General features: G+C 40.1%; 1 pseudogene; it reads left to right on the forward strand.

Annotated features, from left to right (window-relative positions):
- Positions 1 to 244: 244 nt before the first annotated feature.
- LOC110132558 (ATP synthase subunit e, mitochondrial pseudogene) lies at positions 245 to 421 on the forward strand (annotated as a pseudogene).
- Positions 422 to 9,757: the final 9,336 nt, after the last annotated feature.

A 9,757-nucleotide genomic window follows, 5' to 3' on the forward strand; every position in this document is an offset into this window, starting at 1 on the left:
GTAGCCCGCCAGGCTCCTCTGTCCATGGAATTTTCCAGGCAAGAATACTGGAGTGGGTTCCCATTTCCTACTCTAGGGAACCTTCCCGATCCAGGGATCGAACTCATGTTATCTTATGTCTCCATCTGCATTAGCAGGCAGATTCTTTACAACTGTGCCACCTGGGAAGCTCTGGCATATGATAAGACCTTAATAGTATTTGTTGGGTCCGAATTGGGCTTCCGGTGGGAGGGTCATGGTCAGGATGGTTTCGCTGGTGCAGGTCTCTCCGCTCATCAAGCTGGGCAGTTACTCTGCCCTGTTCCTCAGCGTGGCCTACGGAGCCAGGCGCTACAATTACCCGAAACCCTGGGCAGAAGAAGAGAGGAGGATAGCAGCTGAGGAGAAAAAGGAGTGGGATAAGCAGAAATGCATGGAGTGAGAACTGGCAGAAGCCCGAGAGGATAGCATATTAAAGTGAGCCTGCCTTTCTCCAGAACAGTGTGGATGAATAAAGTTTAAAAAACAAACAAACAAACAAAAAAGACCTTAATAATATTTGTTGAGCAAATAAATAAAAGACCTAGAAAGCCAAAGCATAAATTCATGGACCAATTTTTGCCTAGGCAGATGAGAGATGCACCTGGAACCCCCAGAAATAATTCAGAGATAGTCAGTTAGTCTTGGGGTGGAAGTTGAATGTACTGGGACAGAAGTCCTCACCTAGGGACCAAGAGGCATCGTCATTTTGGAATAGTAAAGTCTTGGACAGTTTATTACAAACAGCATCTCAGTATAATTACAACCTCTAATTATACATCAACATTTCCATTTAGCAAATGAGAAAGCAAAGGCTCATTAAAAATTAAACAAATCTCTTGCCCCTGGTCCTATAGCTAGTACCTGAAAGAACAAGCATGTGAAATCCTGTCTAGCTGTTTCTGTAAGTTATGCCATTTCCATTATACCACGTTGGTTAACATCCACCCTTGGGCCTGTTCCCCATCCTCGAGGTGGAAGAAAAGGAAGAGACAGCACACACATAAATCTTTCAAAAGAACAGCTGCAGCATATACCATGTGGGGCTCAAAGTGAAAATCAAGACACAAGCAAACATGACTAAAGATCATGGCCTTTGTCTGCCAAGCCACAGTCAAAACAAAAAAAGGAGATCTGTTTGATGTAGGTGATCTAAAACGATCTCTTCATGGCCAGCTTATGACATAAAAATGTTTTTAAGCTGCTGTTGCACAAAAGTGACTCTGAGCTATCATATTTCATAGCTCACCTAACTTTCTAGCTACCAGAGCATTTGACTGATAAACGTCACTCAAAAGAGACTGTGGTGTTGTGTATGTGAGGTCTCCTCATTTAAAGTTAGCTTCTTTTTATTGTGGTGGACGAGTGAAGGATTTGCCCGATTTTCACTGTCCTTGAAATATCTTTTCAAACATCACTGGTGGAGTCTTTGTCCCACATTTCTTTCCCTCACAACTCTCATGAGAACACTTCACCTTGCTTTCCTGGGTGCAAAGAGAGTCAGTGAGTAGTCAATAGTTGCAACTAATCAATATTTTATTCCCAATTCAATTTCAACAATGGAGAATGAAGTGACTTTTAAAAGACCAAAGGGAGATACTTTGACAAACATTCCAGAAAGTGTACAAAGTTAGGATTAAAATAAAATCTTCAATCTTTTGCTAAGAAATTCCATTTCTGTAGATCATTCTTCTAAAGAAATAGTAACTATAAAAAATGGCTTCAATCTTTTAGAAAAGAGATTGAAAGAAAATACACCAAAATATTTAAAGGGCTATATTTGTGTGAAGGAATTATAGATTATTTTTCTCTCTTCTACCAGCCCATCTGTATTTTTTAGATGTTTTATGTTTATGTGAGGTAAAATATTCTACTAAAGTTTAACTTTTTCTGAAAGGAAGACTATTTCCAACCCTTCCCTAGTAAAACAGATTTATATCAAATACTTTGTATTTCTTGAAGATTATGGCTTCAGGCTGAGAAACAGTCTGTATGAGCAGAATCACTCAATCTCTTTCAGAGAACTGTATGTGAACTGGAAGATATTTCTGAACATCCCTGAAAGATGCAGGTGCTTTTAAGAAGTATCTTTTGTATCAAAAGAAACTGGGAATTAACAGACCACAGTTCTTATATCTGAATTTCATTAGTTACATTGTTAAGTGAGAGAACATGCTGAGGGTGACAGACAGAATTGTAAGCTGGTCCTCCAAATTCTTGGCTTCTTGTGCATACAAAGCTGCTCCCAGTTATTCAGTCAAACACTAATGTTGTTGAGACCGGATTTTGAAGATTTAATTGAATTCTCAAATCAGTTGACATCAAGATACAGAGAGGTGGTCTGACCTAATCACATAGCCCTTTAAATCTGGATCAAGAGTTCAGAGGCTGGGAAGTCAGAGATTCTATGCACCAGAGATTTGACACGGCCTTGCAGACTTGAAGAGGGGCCATGTGTGGGAACGTAGGCAGTTCTAGCAGCTGAGAGAGGACTTCAGCCAACAAACAGCAGCAAAACAGTGACCTACTTCAGTCCTACAACCTCAAGGAACAGAATTCTACCAACGAGCTGAGAAAGTTTGGAAATAAATTTTTTTCTCAAAGCCTCCAAATAACAGCCCATTCTGGGCTGTATATTGAGTTTAGCCTGTGAGACTAAGTGGAGGACCCACCATGCTGTGTTGTGCTCCTGACCTAAAGAAGAAATACATGCTGCTTTAAGGTGCTAAGTGTGCGGTAATGTTAGTTAGCAATGTCTGTGCGTGTGTGTGAGTCGCTCAGTCGTGTCCGACTCTGCGACCCCATGGACTGTAGCCCACCAGGCGCCTCTGTCCAAGGGATTCTCCAGCAAGAGTACTAGAGTGGGTTGCCATTTCCTTCTCCATACTTAACAATAGAAAGCTAACATAATGGGTTGTTGAGTGTTTGCTCAAACTCATGTTCATTGAGTTGGTGATGCCATCCTACCATCTCATCCTCTGTTGCCTCCTTCTCCTATTCTCCTCAATCTTTCCCAGCATCAGGGTCTTTTACAATGAGTCAGCTCTTTGCATCAAGTGGCCAAAGCTTTAGCATCAGTACTTCAAATGAATATTCAAGGTAGATTTCCTTTAGGATTGACTGATTTGATCTTCTTGCTGTCCAAGGTACAGAGTATTTATTACGAATGAAGGAAATTCTGGGCTATACAGAAAGAAAAATTTTTCCTATCTTATCCTCACCTCCAATCCATTTCCCAAATGTGTAATTCACTCCAGAACATTCTGCAGAGTGTTAATGATGTTGGTTTTTCTCCTTTACAGAATTTCAATACTAAAGAAATGAGTAATATTTCCCTGGTGGCTCAAGTGGTAAAGAATCCACCTGCAATGTGCAGACTCAGGTTTGACCCCTGGCTCGAGAAGATTCCCCTGGAGAAGGAAATGGCAACCTACTCCACTATTCTTGCCTGGGAAATCCCATGGACAGAGGGGCCTGGGCAGGCTACAGTCCATGGGGTCACAAAGAGTTGGACACAACTGAGGGACTAACACTTTCACTTTGACTGTTGGTAATACTACTAATATAAATAGATAACATGCAGTATTAGCATTAGGCTAAATACATTATATGCATTCTCACATTTAATTCCTACAACAATCATCTTAAGACAGGAATTATTGTTATCTGCATTTCAGATGAGGAAGCTGAGGCTTAGAAAATTACTTAAACTTAGAAATAGCTCTGATTCTAAACTATTTGCCTGGTGGGGAGTTACTGGTCATATTCAAAGAGTTCATTGTTCTCTTTGTGTTTCATATATTCAGGTCTGTTGAGAAACTAGGAAACTAAAAGGAATATATAACAGAGATGACAATGATTTAAAATCTCAAAATAAGGTTGACCTAAAGTGAAATTTGACAATCATTTTACAAAAAAAATTTTTTTAATGCATTTTCCTTAGCAAGGTAGATAACACAATTGCTTAAATTAAATAATTGTCTAGACTTGATAGTTAAGATTTTTCAATTATTTTTTGTGAGATATGAAAAAATACTAGGGAAATTTATTTGCCAAGAGTTGAGTCAATCACTTAAGCAGCAATTAAAAATTCCATTGAGAGGGACATAATAATTTGATTCTTTTTATTACATTACATTAATGCAGCCACTTTGAAAAGCCAGGAAGTAAATTCTGTAGAACGAAGTAGCCCAAGCACATATAAGAGGCATTAGAATATTTGCCAACAGTTGGTCAATGAATAGAAAGAAAGATTATGTATTTCAAAAAGGCCAAGTGTGAGGAACTCACTGAAGAGTAATGCTGTCCAGTAGAAATAGAATGCAAGATACACATTTAATTGCAAATTTTCTAGTAGCCACATTTAGAAAAGCAAAAAGAAGTGAAGTTAATCTTAATACTATATTTTGTTTAACCCAATACATCCAACATCCTGGGCTTCCCAGGTGACACTAGTAGTAAAAAAAAACCCACCTGCCGATGCAGCAGATGCAAGAGACATGGGTTTGATGTATGGGTTGGGAAGATCCCCTAGAGGAGGAAATGGAAACTCACTCCAGTGTTCTTGTCTGGAAAATTCAATGGAGAGAAGTCTGGCAGGCTACAGCCCATGGAGCCGCAAAGAGATGCACCCAACTGAACAACAGAGCATACATCCAAAATGCTATCATTTCAACATGCAGTTAATATAAACAGTATTAATGAGGTATTTTGCGTTCATTTCTATACTAAGTCTTCAAAATGCAGCATGTATGCTAAACATAATACTTCAAACGAGTCACATTTCGAGGGCCCAACAGTCACAGGAGGCTCCCCTTGTACTAGACGGCACGGTTCTGATGCTTGCATCCTCATTGAGGGGAACACCACACATAGGAAGGAAGGGTTGAAATTGAGTACAGGGGACGGGGCTCCTAGTCATTTTACGTATAAAACACAGATATAAATGCAGGGCACAAAAAGATACTCACTTTATCTGTGGTATTAAAATTTCACAGAGAGAGTATGTGTTCAGGGTTCTCCAGAAAAACAGAGCCAGTTAGGATAGACAGACGATTGAGAGGTGATAAACAGTGCATGCATGGACGCTCAGTCGTGTCCAGCTCTTTGTGACCCATGGACTGTAGCCCACCAGGCTCCCCTGTCCAAGGAGTTTTTCAGGCAAGAACACTGGAGTAGGTTGCGATTTTCTATTCTAGGGAATCTTCCTGACCCAGGCATTGAACCTCCGTCTCTTGTGTCTCATGCTTTGACAGGTGGGTTCTTTGCTAGCTGAGCCACCAGTGAAGCCATATTTATATTATATCTGAGGCCTGACCCTTCTCATTCTGAAAGGATAAAATGGCATAGAAGAGTAGCTGAAGTAGTTTTTGAGCAAAGCACAAAGATAAGCATACATTCCCCATATCCAGAGGTGGCAATGTAAATATAAATTAAGTAAAATTGAAAGAACGATAAATGTGGCACTAGCTACATTTCAAGTAGCTACATGTGGCTAGTAGTCACTGTATTAGACAATTCAGTATAAAAATTTTCATCAGTGTGGGAGGTTCTATTGGACAATGCTGGTCTAGAGTATGAGTCAAAATTCAAATCCCGTTTCCTCACTTGCTATTTGTGTAACCTTGGGCAAGTTGCTCTACTTTTGTCCCTGTTTCCTCACCTATAATATGAGCTAATGATAAAATATCTATCTCAGGAAGTTTTGTGAGGAATAAATGAGTTCATGCATGCCAAGCAGCTAGCACAGTGCCTGGAATATAATTAAATATTTCATAACTGGAACCTGTTTTTCCAGTTATCTCCTTTCTGTTGAGGGTTTTTGTTTATTTTTTTAGTTGTTGTTCTATTTTGCTTTTGTATGAGATAATATTTGTAGTATTACTTAACCTGAAAAAAAAAAAGAAATATAATGCCCACTCAGATAACTTAATTTTTGCCACTTAAATTAAATCATCTTGAAATAATCTCATTTAAGATTTTCTCTCAATAACTCCATTATTAGAGCATTTAAAATATGATTTTCATTTTGGACTGTTTCAGTGACAGAGAACTCATCCTCGTCAAGATTTTAATTAATGCCTCAAATATTGCTGTGCTCTAATTTCATCAGTACCCATAATTCAGCTGCTATAATGTCAAGACAACAAATTGCATTAATCAGCAGTGCTTAGTCACACAGCGGTAGCACTGGAACTAACAAGACCATTGGAAAGAGTCACGTGGGAGACAGATGTATCTTTTTTTTGCAGAATTGCCCTTTTAGGTCATTTTATATCATCTAATTCCCATCTCCTACCCTTGCTTTATGGGCTTCCCAGTGGAGCTAGTGTTAAAGAACCTGCCTGCCAATGCAGGAGACATAAGGGACTCGGGTTCAAACCTTTGGGTCAGGAAGACCCCCTGGAGGAGGACATGACCACCCACTCCAGGATTCTTGCCTGGAGAATCCCATGGACAGAGCAGCCTGGTGGGCTACAGTCCATATAGTCGCAAAGAGTTGGACATGACTTAGCACACACATCCTTGTTTTATATTTATCCCCCTCAGTCACTTTTCCAGTGGGTACAAACCTTCCTATTCCTTGTTAGAAATCAGGAGTAACTGGCTGTCTCAAATGATATATAGTCTCAGAAAGTGTCACATCCATGAATATACAAATTTGATTCCCACATTGTGAGACTTGGCAAAAATAGAAATTTCTAGTCATCGGCACTGCCGGCTTTTGATCTGTTGAGTTCATGTACAGTCTTATTATTTAAGAGCTACCCAGGCATGCTTTCCAGGAGAATGCATGAAGCTTTTGAATGGGTAAAGATTTAGCAGTAAAGACAGTTGTCCAACTTTTAAATTCTCTGTGGTACAAATTAGTTTTTATTTGTTTAAAATAAATGTCTGAGGTTAAGCAGTTATAAGAATTCTACAAACTAAATGCAATAAGGTTCCGTGTCTCCAATGGGCTTCCCTGGTAGCGCTAGTGGTAAAGAACTTTCTTGCCAATGCAGGAGATGTGAGAGACCTGGGAAGGATCCCTGAGTCAAGCAGTTCCTCTGGAGGAGGGCATGGCAACCCACTCCAGTATTATTGCCTACAGGAACTCACGGACAGAGGTCTGGGCTGCAGTCCATGAGATCGTAGAGTCAGACGTGACTGAAGTGACTTAGCATGCACACAGATTGGAATACACCGAGAGTCAGCGAAAGCTAGGGGAGATGCTAATGGGCAGTGAGTCTCCTGTTTGTTTGTTCTGGGCCCAGAGAGCACTTACTGAGTATAGAGCATGAGATGCTATTCTAGTTAGACCTTGGATTTAGGTAAACCTTTCCCAATATGATATTCTATAAGTTTGGATTTAGGTAAACCTTTCCCAATATGATATCCTAGAAGTTTGTATAGTCTGACGAGTTTCAGTGATTTCTGAACTTCTCCCAGAATAATCTAATGAAGAACTTCAACATATCTTCGGTGGTGGTGGTGGTTCAGTTGCTAAGTCATGTCTGACTCTTTTGACCCCATGGACTGTAGCCTGTCAGGTTCCTCTGTCCACGAGAATCTCCAGGCAAGAGTACTGGAGTGGGTTGCCATTTCCTTCTCCAGGGCATCTTCCCAACCCAGGGATCGAACCTGGGTCTCCTGCATTGTAGGCAGATTCTTTACCAACTGAGCTACGAGGGAAGCCCCTTATCTTTAAAGGAGATAAAAGTGAAACTGTTCTGGTTTGAAGGAAGATGGATCCCCTCCTTCCTACCCACCCAACCACCACCTTCCTACCAAACTGCTTAATGCCCTAAAGCCCTCTCTCACTTTTCTTTTCTGGCCACACCCCATGGCATGTGGGATCTTAGTTTCCCAGCAGTGGATCCAACCCATGTCCCCTGCATTGGAAACATGGAATCTTAACCACTGGACAGACAGGGAAGTGAAAAAGTGAAGTCAAAGTCACTCGGTTGTGTCTGACTCTTTGCAACCCCATAGATTGTAGCCCACCAGGCTCCTCTGTCTATGGAATTCTCTAGACAGGAATACTAGAGTAAGTTGCCATTCCCTTCTCCAGGGGCTCCTCCACCCCCAGGGACTGAACCTGGGTCTCTCACACTGTAGGCAGATTCTTTATCATCTGAGCCCCCAGGAAAGTCCCCTAAAACCCTCTAGCATTAAAACGTTGGAACTTAAGATGGTTCTGAATTTTACCACTAAGTAATCTTGTGTGATACCTCTGAGAAAGAATGCAGAAGCCAGCGCTTCACAGAGTACTGTACTCAATCAAGTTAAGGAAACAGAGTAGAAGGAGCTATTCAGGTTACTTTGTGGAGAACACTCTGATCATCTATGGGCCATCTTCAGAAGAAAGCAAGTTAAAATGTTGAAAGCAAGAGATGAATTTGAGTCCTGATCCCACTCAGCAGAGGGTGTTCTTCAGCATGTCATTTGTCTTCTTTTAACCTCTAAACTCTGTATACTTTGATTTCTTCATCTACAGAATGAAAGGGCTGGGATACATAAGCTCTCCATAATAGATAAGCTCTCATAACCAGGTATTAATTTCTACAGTCCTGTGATTCTAAATCTAGACGCATACGGGGAGTACAACTTGGGTGGGTGGGCAGTACAAATACAAGTTGAATGTTGGTAATCTCATATGGTTAAATCTAATAGAACCTAGAGGAATCCAGACAATGACTTACTAAATACACACACACACTAAAGTAGCTTAATATTAAAGTTTATTATACAGGACACAGTAGAAAATTAAGGAAGGAAAAAAGGAAAACTTAAAGAAAATGTATTGTGAGTCATCTGTGTATCAGTAACTTTTCCATGATATTAAAGTAGGTTCTGATACAGTAGCATAAATGCGTCCGAGATGTGACACTCCCAAGTCATTTTCTCTGTAGTGTCTGGTGAGCCAAGGAATGGTAATAGGAGCCTGTGTTAATTCTGTCTGAAAACACCATCTGGTTCTAAGCGCTTATCTAGGCCATGGATGTCACAGCCTAGATGTGGTCACCATGATATTCAAAGGTCAGAGAGGGGTCTAATTACATGCCCCAGTACTTAAAGGGCAGATTCACCAGAGCATGAACATAATCACTCAGGCCAAACAAGACCCATTTATAATTTTAATTATCAGTGAATCAGACAACTCTATCAAATACCAATTATTTGGCTGTTGCTGAAAATAACTGTCTTGTCTTGTTAGTCTCTAGAATAACCCCTTGAGGGATATCGAAATGTTCCCCTTAGTGTAAATATTTGTTAATATCCGTCAAGGAGAATTAGACTCATTTAATGATTCTCAGTATTGGTGGTTTATTTTATTTATTATTACGGAACTTCCAATATGGGGAGAATGTCAGGGCGAGGTTGTTAACGTTGCACACAATTGCCATCCAGAAAGGCGTGCTAGGATACTGCAGGTTCTGCCCCCAAAGCTCGCATTTTCTTTTCATTTAGAGAAATAGTTCGCCTTACAACTCAGCAAAAGCTCTATTTGGGATCTTATATCTAATTATCATTCAGGGATAAACAAGTTTTTTGTGTGTCTGTGTACCTGGGACATACAATGGGAAAGACAGAGAGCCTCTCTCAGGAGTTGACAGAGAAATGAACTTGTGCTAAAGATTTAGCTTTGGGCTATAAGTGATTTATTTTTCTTTAATTCCAAAATTATGTTTTGCATAAGAGATTCCAAGAAATATTCTACAAACAAGTAATCCTAACTTGAAGCAGTTGTTACTCT

This window comes from Odocoileus virginianus, chromosome 10 (assembly GCF_023699985.2).
Source record: "Odocoileus virginianus isolate 20LAN1187 ecotype Illinois chromosome 10, Ovbor_1.2, whole genome shotgun sequence".
NCBI lineage: Eukaryota > Metazoa > Chordata > Mammalia > Artiodactyla > Cervidae > Odocoileus > Odocoileus virginianus.